Genomic DNA, 11,619 nt, shown 5'->3' with positions numbered 1-11,619 from the left:
CGTTCCGTCCTCCCTCTCACACAAGCTCCGTCCTCCCTCTCACACACGCTCCATCCTCCCTCTCACACACGCTCCATCCTCCCTCTCACACAGGTTCCTCCTCACTCTCACACGCTGTAGCGTCGGCATCCCTGCCCCCTGCTAGGCAGGGACGCCGTTCCCCTCATCTCTCCGCTCCGTGCCCGGCGGCTTCCTCCTGCTCTGCTGGCAGCGCGCGCTGCTTCCCGGCTTTTGTGCTTAGGGCGCGCGCGCTCCCCCTCTCTTAAAGGGGCCGCGCGCGCCGTCCTAAGGAGTCTCCGGCCAATGGCACCTCCTCCAAAATGGAGGTGCCCGAGCAATGTTGTTGCAAAGCCTTCACTCTGCTTCAGCCCTCAGGTCCCGTTACCAGTTACCTGCCAGTCACCTGCCAGATTCCTGCCTGTTACCTGCCAGTCACCTGCCAGTTTCCTGCTTGATACCTGCCTGATTTCCGCTTACCTGCTTGCAAGCCTGCGGTCCGACGGTCTGCCTTCCGACACCTGTCAGTCTGTCTATAGACCAGCCTGCCCGCTCACCTGGGAGCGCTCACCTGTTACCTGCCTGCTAGCCTACCTGGAGGCTCTGCCGTCACTTGCCGTGACCACCTGCCTGTCCAGTGACTCTTGCCCGTTCACCTGGGAGCGCTCACCTGTTTCCTGCCTGCTAGCCTACCTGGAGGCTCTGCCGTCACTTGCCGTGACCACCTCCCTGTCCAGTGACTCTTGCCCGCTCACCTGGGAGCGCTCACCTGTTACCTGCCTGCTAGCCTACCTGGAGGCTCTGCCGTCACTTGCCGTGACCACCTGCCTGTCCAGAGACTCTTGCCCACTCACCTGGGAGCGTTCACCTGCTACCTGACGGCTAGCCTACCTGGAGGCTCTGCCGTCACTTTCCGTGACCACCTGCCTGTCCAGAGACTCTTGCCCGCTCACCTGGGAGCGTCCACCTGCTACCTGTCTGCTAGTCTACCTGGAGGTTCTGCCGTCACTTGCCGTGACCACCTGCCTGTCCAGAGACTCTCGCCCGCTCACCTGGGAGCTCTCACCAGCCACCTGTCTGCTGCCCTTCTACCCAGAGACTGTCCCTGTCACTTGCCGTGACTACCTGCCCTTCTACCCAGAGACTGTCCCTGTCACCTGCCGTGACTACCTGCCCTTCTACCCAGAGACTGTCCCTGTCACTTGCCGTGAGTACCTGCCCGTCTTCCCTGGGAGCCACCCGCTTCCTTACATGGACTGCCCCCTTGTATAGTTGCTCAGAGGTTCCACCTCCCAGACCCGTTACAGTTTGCTCGGTTCATGGAACCCGGTGGCACCAAATCTCCCTCGCTCTCGGACCTATGCCATGAACTGTCCCGTCAGAGGTCCCAACAGGAGTCCATCCTGAGCCACCTGCGGAATGTCAACTCTCGCCTGGACACTCTGACTGCTCCACCAGCAACCACCGCTAGTGTCATGACTCGCAACCCGGCAGCGCCGCTGCCCACCAATACCATGGCATCCTGCCCCAGACCCCGGCTTTCTGCACCTCCTCGCTTCGGTGGCGACCCCGCTCAAGCTAGGCGCTTCATAAACCAGTGCACCATGCACTTTGAACTCCTGGCCCACCAGTTTATCTCCGACCGAGCCAAAGTGGCATTCATCATGTCCCATCTCACTGGGGAGGCACTGGCATGGCTTAACCCTCTGTGGGAGAGAGGGGATCCCCTGGTGTCCGACCTGTCGTCTTTCCTCACTGCTTTCCGAGGGGTCTTCGATGAACCGGGACGAAAGACCTCATCTGCCTCCTCTTTGCTACATCTCCGCCAAGGGAGTCTCACCGTGGGTCAATATGCCATACGGTTCCGCACCATCGCTTCTGAGCTTGCCTGGGATAATGAGGCCCTGGTGTCCGTCTTCTGGGAGGGCCTTTCCGGTCGGATTAAAGATGAGCTCGCCGGTCGGGACATTCCTACCACCCTGAATGACCTGGTGTCTCTGGCCACCCGGATTGACATCCGGTTTCAAGAACGTACCAAAGAGACCACCCGTGAGAGAAGGTTTCCCCGCCTAGCTCCTACTTTCCAGAAACCTGTCTCCTCTTCTGTCACTCCCCGGTCGCACTCACCCGAGTCCATGCAGATCGACCAGACCAAGTTGGTCAAATCTCGCCAAGAGTCACGCCGAGCCGAGGGGAGCTGCTTCTATTGTGGCAGTAAGGAGCACCTGATTCGTTCCTGCCCGGAGAGGCTGGGAAACTCCAGTGTCTAGGACCACTCGGAGAGGTCGCCCTAGACAAAAATAAGTCCTCTCCAACCCTGACTTTGTCTGTATCTATCTCCTGGGGAGAGAACCGTCACTTTGAACTCGCCCACCTGGACTCTGGATCCGCTGGAAACCTCATCTCTCAGTCCCTGGTTGAGAAATACCGTATTCCCACCAAGTCTCTGGCTGAACCTTTGTCAGTCGCCTCCGTGGATGGAAGATTCCTTCCGGTGACCATCCTGCTCGTCACGGAACCCATAACCCTGCAGGTGGGAATGCTGCACTCTGAGGTAATCTCCTTCCATGTGTTGTCCGGACTCTCCCACTCCCTTTTGCTAGGTCTACCTTGGCTCCAGACACATGAACCCGTGTTGAACTGGCATTCCGGTGAAGTACTCCGGTGGGGGCCGGCCTGCCACAAGACCTGCCTGGTTCCGGTTCGTCCGGTTCGTCCTCCACCTATCCCAGCTAATTTACCCTGTCTTCCGGCTCCTTACTGGCCCTATGCTGACGTCTTCGGTAAGAAGGAAGCAGAGACATTGCCTCCTCATAGGCCATATGATTGCCCGATCGACCTGGTACCTGGTGCCACTCCACCCCGTGGGCGTATTTATCCATTGTCTGCAGCAGAAACCCGGGCCATGTCTGAGTACATAGAGGAGAATCTGGCCAGGGGATTCATCCGGAAGTCTACTTCCCCGGCTGGAGCCGGATTCTTCTTTGTCAAAAAAAAAGATGGCTCGCTTCGCCCCTGTATTGACTATAGAGGACTCAATCAGATCACGGTTAAAAATAAATACCCCCTTCCGCTCATCTCTGAGTTATTTGATCGTCTTAAAGGCGCCAGGATCTTCTCCAAGCTGGATCTACGCGGAGCATATAACCTGGTCCGTATCCGTCAGGGAGACGAGTGGAAAACAGCATTTAATACCCGGGACGGACACTATGAGTACCGTGTGATGCCCTTCGGTCTCTGCAATGCTCCCGCCGTCTTCCAAGAACTGGTCAACGACATCTTCCGTGACCTTCTTTACTCCTGCGTGGTGGTATACCTGGACGACATCTTGGTCTTCTCTCCGGATCTTCCCACACACCGGAGGGATGTTCGTCAGGTCCTGCTTAGGCTCAGGCAGAACCACCTCTATGCTAAATACGAGAAGTGCCTTTTTGAGCAGACCTCTCTTCCTTTCCTGGGCTATGTTATCTCCCAGACAGGCTTGCGAATGGATCCCGAGAAGCTCTCTGCTGTCCTAAAGTGGCCCCGTCCGGAGGGCTTGAAGGCGATACAGCGATTCCTGGGCTTCGCTAATTACTTGTTATGTTCTGCTACCAAAGCTAAGGAAAGAGAGGAGATCTGTCCCTACTATAAGACTCAGCTGAATCCCTACGATGTAACAGGGAACCTGATCCTGCGATCAGACCTGCTAAAGTCCTAATCTAGTCTGTACGGAGACCTATAGATTTGGGGAGGGAATCCCTACAAGTACTAAGGACTGGGAGGAATATGGGACACCTCCTAACAGAAATAGCAGCAGACAGACGAACAAACAAAATAGATAGAACCTAGAGGTCCGTAGACCAAGCAAACTAACAGAGTTAGATACAGAGCACAGGCTAGCTAGAAAGTAGATATACAATGAAGTCCAGCAAAGCCAGAAGGGCGGAGCAGGATTAAATAGGCCAACAAAGTCATGTGACCAGCAAAGGAAAAAAAACCTAACAGCAAGGTTCTAACAGTACCCCCCCTTCTAAGAGGATCCTCCGGATCCCCTAGGACCAGGCTTATCAGGAAATCTCCTGTGAAACGCTCTGATAAGTCTGGACGCGGAAACATCATCTGACCTCACCCAAGAGTTATCCTCGGGTCCGAAACCTTTCCAGGCCACAAGATACTGCAAACTACCTCTATACCGTCTAGAGTCAAGGATGCGAGAAATTTCATATTCCCCGTCCTCCACCACCGGAGGAACAGAGGCAGAGGCGTCACCATCCGAAACAACAGCTTTTTTTAACAGAGAGACATGAAAGACCGGATTAATTCTCCAGGAGGTAGGAACCTCCAACCTAACAGCAGATTGGTTGACAACCTGAAGCACCTTAAAGGGCCCTACAAACTTGGGACCCAATTTCTTAGAAGGAATCCTCAACCGCAGATTCCTAGAGGACAACCAAACCATGTCACCAACAGCGAACAAAACCTCCTGTCGTTTCCTATCAAAGTAGTCTTTAGATTTTCTGTTGGCCTCCTGAAGATTACCACGCACATCCGTCCAAACTCTTTCCAAATCACCGGAAAAATTCTCCTCCTCAGGCACGGCAGATCCCAACTTGGAGAACGACCCAAACGACGGATGTCTCCCAGAACAACAAAAAAAAGGCGAACAACCAGCAGAAGAAGATGTATGATTGTTCAGAGCAAATTCGGCAAGTGGCAGAAACTCAGACCACCCCTCTTGATTGTCTGCCACAAAACAACGCAAGAACTGCTCAACATCCTGGTTTTTCCTTTCTGTCTGGCCATTAGATTCAGGATGATATCCGGACGAAAACGACAAATGAATTCCCAACCTGTCACAAAAGGCACGCCAAAAACGAGCCACGAACTGAGGACCCCTATCAGAAACAATGTCAGTAGGAACGCCATGAAGTCTGACAATTTCCTTGACAAAGGCCTTAGCGAGAGTTTTAGCGCAGGGCAGTTTGACGAAGGGAACCAAGTGACACATCTTGCTAAAACGGTCCACGACCACCCAGATGACAGTAAAACCCTCAGAGGGGGGAAGGTCAGTTATAAAGTCCATAGCCAAATGTGTCCAAGGAGCACTGGGGACCTCCAAAGGACAAAGCAACCCCGCAGCAGGAGTATGTGAGGACTTAGATCTAGCACATATAGTACATTGGCGCACCCACTTAATGACTTCCTTCTGCCATCCAGGCCACCAAAAACTGCGACCCACCAGTCTCTTGGTCTCAGAGATTCCGGGATGACCTGCCAACCGAGATTCGTGACACTCAACAAACAAATCTCTCCTAAAGGTCCCAGGCACAAACAACCTCCCATGAGGAGTGTTAGATGGGGCATTCTCCTGAGCTTTAAGAATCTCATCTTCCAAAACGGAGTCTAAAGCAGCTATCACAACACCTTCTTGTAAAATGTTTTCCTCTTTCTCAGCACCGACTATGGGAGAAAAACTGCGAGACAAGGCATCCGCCTTAACATTCTTAGTACCAGGGATGTAAGTAACGGAGAAATTAAACCGCGAGAAAAACAGTGCCCACCTAGCCTGACGGGCATTCAGGCGCTTGGCAGCGTCAAGATATATCAGATTTTTATGATCCGTAAGAACCTGAACGGGAAATTCCGCACCTTCCAAGAAGTGGCGCCAGTGTTCAAATGCGAGTTTAATAGCCAATAATTCCCGATTACCAATATCGTAATTCAATTCAGTCTCCGAAAATTTTTTTGAAAAAAATGCACAGGGATGTAATCCATCCCCGTTATCCTGAGACAATACTGCGCCAACCCCCACAGAGGAAGCATCAACCTCAACCAAAAACGGCCTAGTAACATCAGGCTGCATAAGGATGGGAGCAGAGGTGAACCTCTCCTTGAGATACACAAAAGCTTCAATGGCCTCAGAAGACCACTGAACCGCATCAGCACCTTTCCTGGTGAGATCAGTCAGAGGTTTGACAATACTAGAAAAATTTTTTATGAATTTTCTGTAGTAATTGGCGAAACCCAAAAACCTCTGTATTGATTTCAAACCAATAGGCCTAGGCCATTCCTGCACAGCCTGAACCTTAACCGGATCCATCTCAAAACCTTTGCTGGAGATAATGTAGCCCAAAAAACTAATTCTCTGTACAGCGAACTCACATTTCTCCAGCTTAGCAAAAAGCGAATTGTCCATTAATAACTGTAATACCTCACGCACGCTCCGCCAATGAGACTCCAGATCTGGCGAATAAATCAAAATGTCATCCAAATACACAACCACATTTTTACCGATCAAAGGTCTAAGGATGTCATTAATCAGATTCTGAAAAAATGCAGGAGCATTAGTAAGACCAAAAGGCATAACCAGATTCTCAAAATGACCCACAGGAGTGTTAAAAGCAGTCTTCCATTCATCACCCTCCTTCATGCGCAACAGATTGTATGCCCCCTTAAGGTCAATTTTAGAGAACCACTTGGCCCCCAATAACTGGTTAAACAGATCAGGAATCAATGGCAGTGGGTAAGGATTGCGTACCGTAATTTTGTTAATCTCACGAAAATCCAGACAAGGACGTAAACCGCCGTCCTTTTTTTTTACAAAAAAAAATCCAACCGCCACAGGAGACTTAGAGGGCCTAATGTGACCGGCGGCCAAACTTGTCTGTATGTATTCCTCCAAAGCCTTCCTCTCAGGAATAGTAAGGTTAAATAAACGACTTTTAGGAAGAGTCGCTCCAGGGACAAATTCAATAGAACAATCATAGTCTCTATGGGGAGGCAAAACCTGCGATTCCTTCTCAGAAAAAACTCTCCAAAAATCCTGAATAGGAACAGGCAATTCTCCCCTATCCAAAGCTGCAATACGCCCGTTACAACACTTGTCATAACATTTATGGCTCCAGGATTTAATTTCACTGGTAGACCAATCCAGTACAGGATTGTGAAATTTTAACCAGGGCAAACCCAATATTACTGGAGAAGGCAAGTTATTCAACACTACCAAATCCAATTTCTCATGGTGAACACCATTAATAGTGAGAGGAAATTCACTGACCTTGAGAGTAATATTCTTCAAAGGGGAGCCATCCACAGAAACCACAGCAATGGGGGATGATAAAGGTTCAGGTTTTAAATTGAGTTTTTCCACGAATCCCCCATCAATAACATTCAGTGTAGACCCGCAATCAACAAACACCCGAAATTCCATTAATTTTTCCTGAGCAATCGTGGAAGCAGCTAAAAATACACCCTTGGAATTTAAACAGGCAATACGGGCGTGACTGACCATTTTTTTTTCTTTCTTCATACGAAGCTCACAGCCTTTAATCAAATGACCAGATTTTCCACAATAGAAACACAAGCCTTCTGAAAAACGACGGTGTTTTTCTTGAGAGCGAGGTGCCACCGATCCAATCTCCATCGGTTCACCACTGTTAGTACACACATTATCATAACCAGAAACTGACATAGCAGAGGATTTGCTCTCATTAACCCTAGCACGCAGTCTTCTGTCCACCCGTATAGCTAATTGCATAGCCTGTTGCAAATCCTCAGGTGTAGGATAAGCAATTAGCAGGTCTTTAACCTTTTCACTGAGCCCAGCAAGAAATAGACTTTTCAGAGCAGAATCGTTCCACCCTGTTTGAGTGGACCAACGACGAAAATGTGTACAATATTTTTCCATATTACCTGATCCTTGTTTTAAACGTCTCAACTCAGTCTCAGCTGATGCGACACGGTCAGGATCATCATATAATAGTCCTAAAGCAGAAAAAAAACTATCCACTGATCTGAAGCATGTATCACTAGGTTGCAAAGAAAAGGCCCACTCCTGAGGCTCTTTGCGCAAAAGTGACATTATGAACCCTACGCGCTGGGATTCATCCCCAGAGGACTTGGGTCTCAAACGAAAATACAATAAGCAAGCATTTTTAAATGAAAAAAATTCTCGATGTTCACCAAAAAATAAATCCGGCAAACATACCTTAGGCTCCAAGAAATATGCTCCAGGACAGTTACTCACGTGCTGACGGAGCTCGGCCACTTCCAGAGAGAGTCCCTGCAGGTGTTTAGCCAAATCCTGAACCGACACCATGATGGAACAAAAAAAAATCTTTCCTTAGAGAATTTACAGGCTGGACTTACTGTTATGTTCTGCTACCAAAGCTAAGGAAAGAGAGGAGATCTGTCCCTACTATAAGACTCAGCTGAATCCCTACGATGTAACAGGGAACCTGATCCTGCGATCAGACCTGCTAAAGTCCTAATCTAGTCTGTACGGAGACCTATAGATTTGGGGAGGGAATCCCTACAAGTACTAAGGACTGGGAGGAATATGGGACACCTCCTAACAGAAATAGCAGCAGACAGACGAACAAACAAAATAGATAGAACCTAGAGGTCCGTAGACCAAGCAAACTAACAGAGTTAGATACAGAGCACAGGCTAGCTAGAAAGTAGATATACAATGAAGTCCAGCAAAGCCAGAAGGGCGGAGCAGGATTAAATAGGCCAACAAAGTCATGTGACCAGCAAAGGAAAAAAAACCTAACAGCAAGGTTCTAACAGTACCCCCCCTTCTAAGAGGATCCTCCGGATCCCCTAGGACCAGGCTTATCAGGAAATCTCCTGTGAAACGCTCTGATAAGTCTGGACGCGGAAACATCATCTGACCTCACCCAAGAGTTATCCTCGGGTCCGAAACCTTTCCAGGCCACAAGATACTGCAAACTACCTCTATACCGTCTAGAGTCAAGGATGCGAGAAATTTCATATTCCCCGTCCTCCACCACCGGAGGAACAGAGGCAGAGGCGTCACCATCCGAAACAACAGCTTTTTTTAACAGAGAGACATGAAAGACCGGATTAATTCTCCAGGAGGTAGGAACCTCCAACCTAACAGCAGATTGGTTGACAACCTGAAGCACCTTAAAGGGCCCTACAAACTTGGGACCCAATTTCTTAGAAGGAATCCTCAACCGCAGATTCCTAGAGGACAACCAAACCATGTCACCAACAGCGAACAAAACCTCCTGTCGTTTCCTATCAAAGTAGTCTTTAGATTTTCTGTTGGCCTCCTGAAGATTACCACGCACATCCGTCCAAACTCTTTCCAAATCACCGGAAAAATTCTCCTCCTCAGGCACGGCAGATCCCAACTTGGAGAACGACCCAAACGACGGATGTCTCCCAGAACAACAAAAAAAAGGCGAACAACCAGCAGAAGAAGATGTATGATTGTTCAGAGCAAATTCGGCAAGTGGCAGAAACTCAGACCACCCCTCTTGATTGTCTGCCACAAAACAACGCAAGAACTGCTCAACATCCTGGTTTTTCCTTTCTGTCTGGCCATTAGATTCAGGATGATATCCGGACGAAAACGACAAATGAATTCCCAACCTGTCACAAAAGGCACGCCAAAAACGAGCCATGAACTGAGGACCCCTATCAGAAACAATGTCAGTAGGAACGCCATGAAGTCTGACAATTTCCTTGACAAAGGCCTTAGCGAGAGTTTTAGCGCAGGGCAGTTTGACGAAGGGAACCAAGTGACACATCTTGCTAAAACGGTCCACGACCACCCAGATGACAGTAAAACCCTCAGAGGGGGGAAGGTCAGTTATAAAGTCCATAGCCAAATGTGTCCAAGGAGCACTGGGGACCTCCAAAGGACAAAGCAACCCCGCAGCAGGAGTATGTGAGGACTTAGATCTAGCACATATAGTACATTGGCGCACCCACTTAATGACTTCCTTCTGCCATCCAGGCCACCAAAAACTGCGACCCACCAGTCTCTTGGTCTCAGAGATTCCGGGATGACCTGCCAACCGAGATTCGTGACACTCAACAAACAAATCTCTCCTAAAGGTCCCAGGCACAAACAACCTCCCATGAGGAGTGTTAGATGGGGCATTCTCCTGAGCTTTAAGAATCTCATCTTCCAAAACGGAGTCTAAAGCAGCTATCACAACACCTTCTTGTAAAATGTTTTCCTCTTTCTCAGCACCGACTATGGGAGAAAAACTGCGAGACAAGGCATCCGCCTTAACATTCTTAGTACCAGGGATGTAAGTAACGGAGAAATTAAACCGCGAGAAAAACAGTGCCCACCTAGCCTGACGGGCATTCAGGCGCTTGGCAGCGTCAAGATATATCAGATTTTTATGATCCGTAAGAACCTGAACGGGAAATTCCGCACCTTCCAAGAAGTGGCGCCAGTGTTCAAATGCGAGTTTAATAGCCAATAATTCCCGATTACCAATATCGTAATTCAATTCAGTCTCCGAAAATTTTTTTGAAAAAAATGCACAGGGATGTAATCCATCCCCGTTATCCTGAGACAATACTGCGCCAACCCCCACAGAGGAAGCATCAACCTCAACCAAAAACGGCCTAGTAACATCAGGCTGCATAAGGATGGGAGCAGAGGTGAACCTCTCCTTGAGATACACAAAAGCTTCAATGGCCTCAGAAGACCACTGAACCGCATCAGCACCTTTCCTGGTGAGATCAGTCAGAGGTTTGACAATACTAGAAAAATTTTTTATGAATTTTCTGTAGTAATTGGCGAAACCCAAAAACCTCTGTATTGATTTCAAACCAATAGGCCTAGGCCATTCCTGCACAGCCTGAACCTTAACCGGATCCATCTCAAAACCTTTGCTGGAGATAATGTAGCCCAAAAAACTAATTCTCTGTACAGCGAACTCACATTTCTCCAGCTTAGCAAAAAGCGAATTGTCCATTAATAACTGTAATACCTCACGCACGCTCCGCCAATGAGACTCCAGATCTGGCGAATAAATCAAAATGTCATCCAAATACACAACCACATTTTTACCGATCAAAGGTCTAAGGATGTCATTAATCAGATTCTGAAAAAATGCAGGAGCATTAGTAAGACCAAAAGGCATAACCAGATTCTCAAAATGACCCACAGGAGTGTTAAAAGCAGTCTTCCATTCATCACCCTCCTTCATGCGCAACAGATTGTATGCCCCCTTAAGGTCAATTTTAGAGAACCACTTGGCCCCCAATAACTGGTTAAACAGATCAGGAATCAATGGCAGTGGGTAAGGATTGCGTACCGTAATTTTGTTAATCTCACGAAAATCCAGACAAGGACGTAAACCGCCGTCCTTTTTTTTTACAAAAAAAAATCCAACCGCCACAGGAGACTTAGAGGGCCTAATGTGACCGGCGGCCAAACTTGTCTGTATGTATTCCTCCAAAGCCTTCCTCTCAGGAATAGTAAGGTTAAATAAACGACTTTTAGGAAGAGTCGCTCCAGGGACAAATTCAATAGAACAATCATAGTCTCTATGGGGAGGCAAAACCTGCGATTCCTTCTCAGAAAAAACTCTCCAAAAATCCTGAATAGGAACAGGCAATTCTCCCCTATCCAAAGCTGCAATACGCCCGTTACAACACTTGTCATAACATTTATGGCTCCAGGATTTAATTTCACTGGTAGACCAATCCAGTACAGGATTGTGAAATTTTAACCAGGGCAAACCCAATATTACTGGAGAAGGCAAGTTATTCAACACTACCAAATCCAATTTCTCATGGTGAACACCATTAATAGTGAGAGGAAATTCACTGACCTTGAGAGTAATATTCTTCAAAGGGGAGCCA

Source organism: Phyllobates terribilis, unplaced genomic scaffold, assembly GCF_046119375.1.
Source record: "Phyllobates terribilis strain yellow unplaced genomic scaffold, ASM4611937v1 Scaffold_7__3_contigs__length_470593459, whole genome shotgun sequence".
NCBI lineage: Eukaryota > Metazoa > Chordata > Amphibia > Anura > Dendrobatidae > Phyllobates > Phyllobates terribilis.
This window is presented reverse-complemented; position numbering follows the sequence as displayed.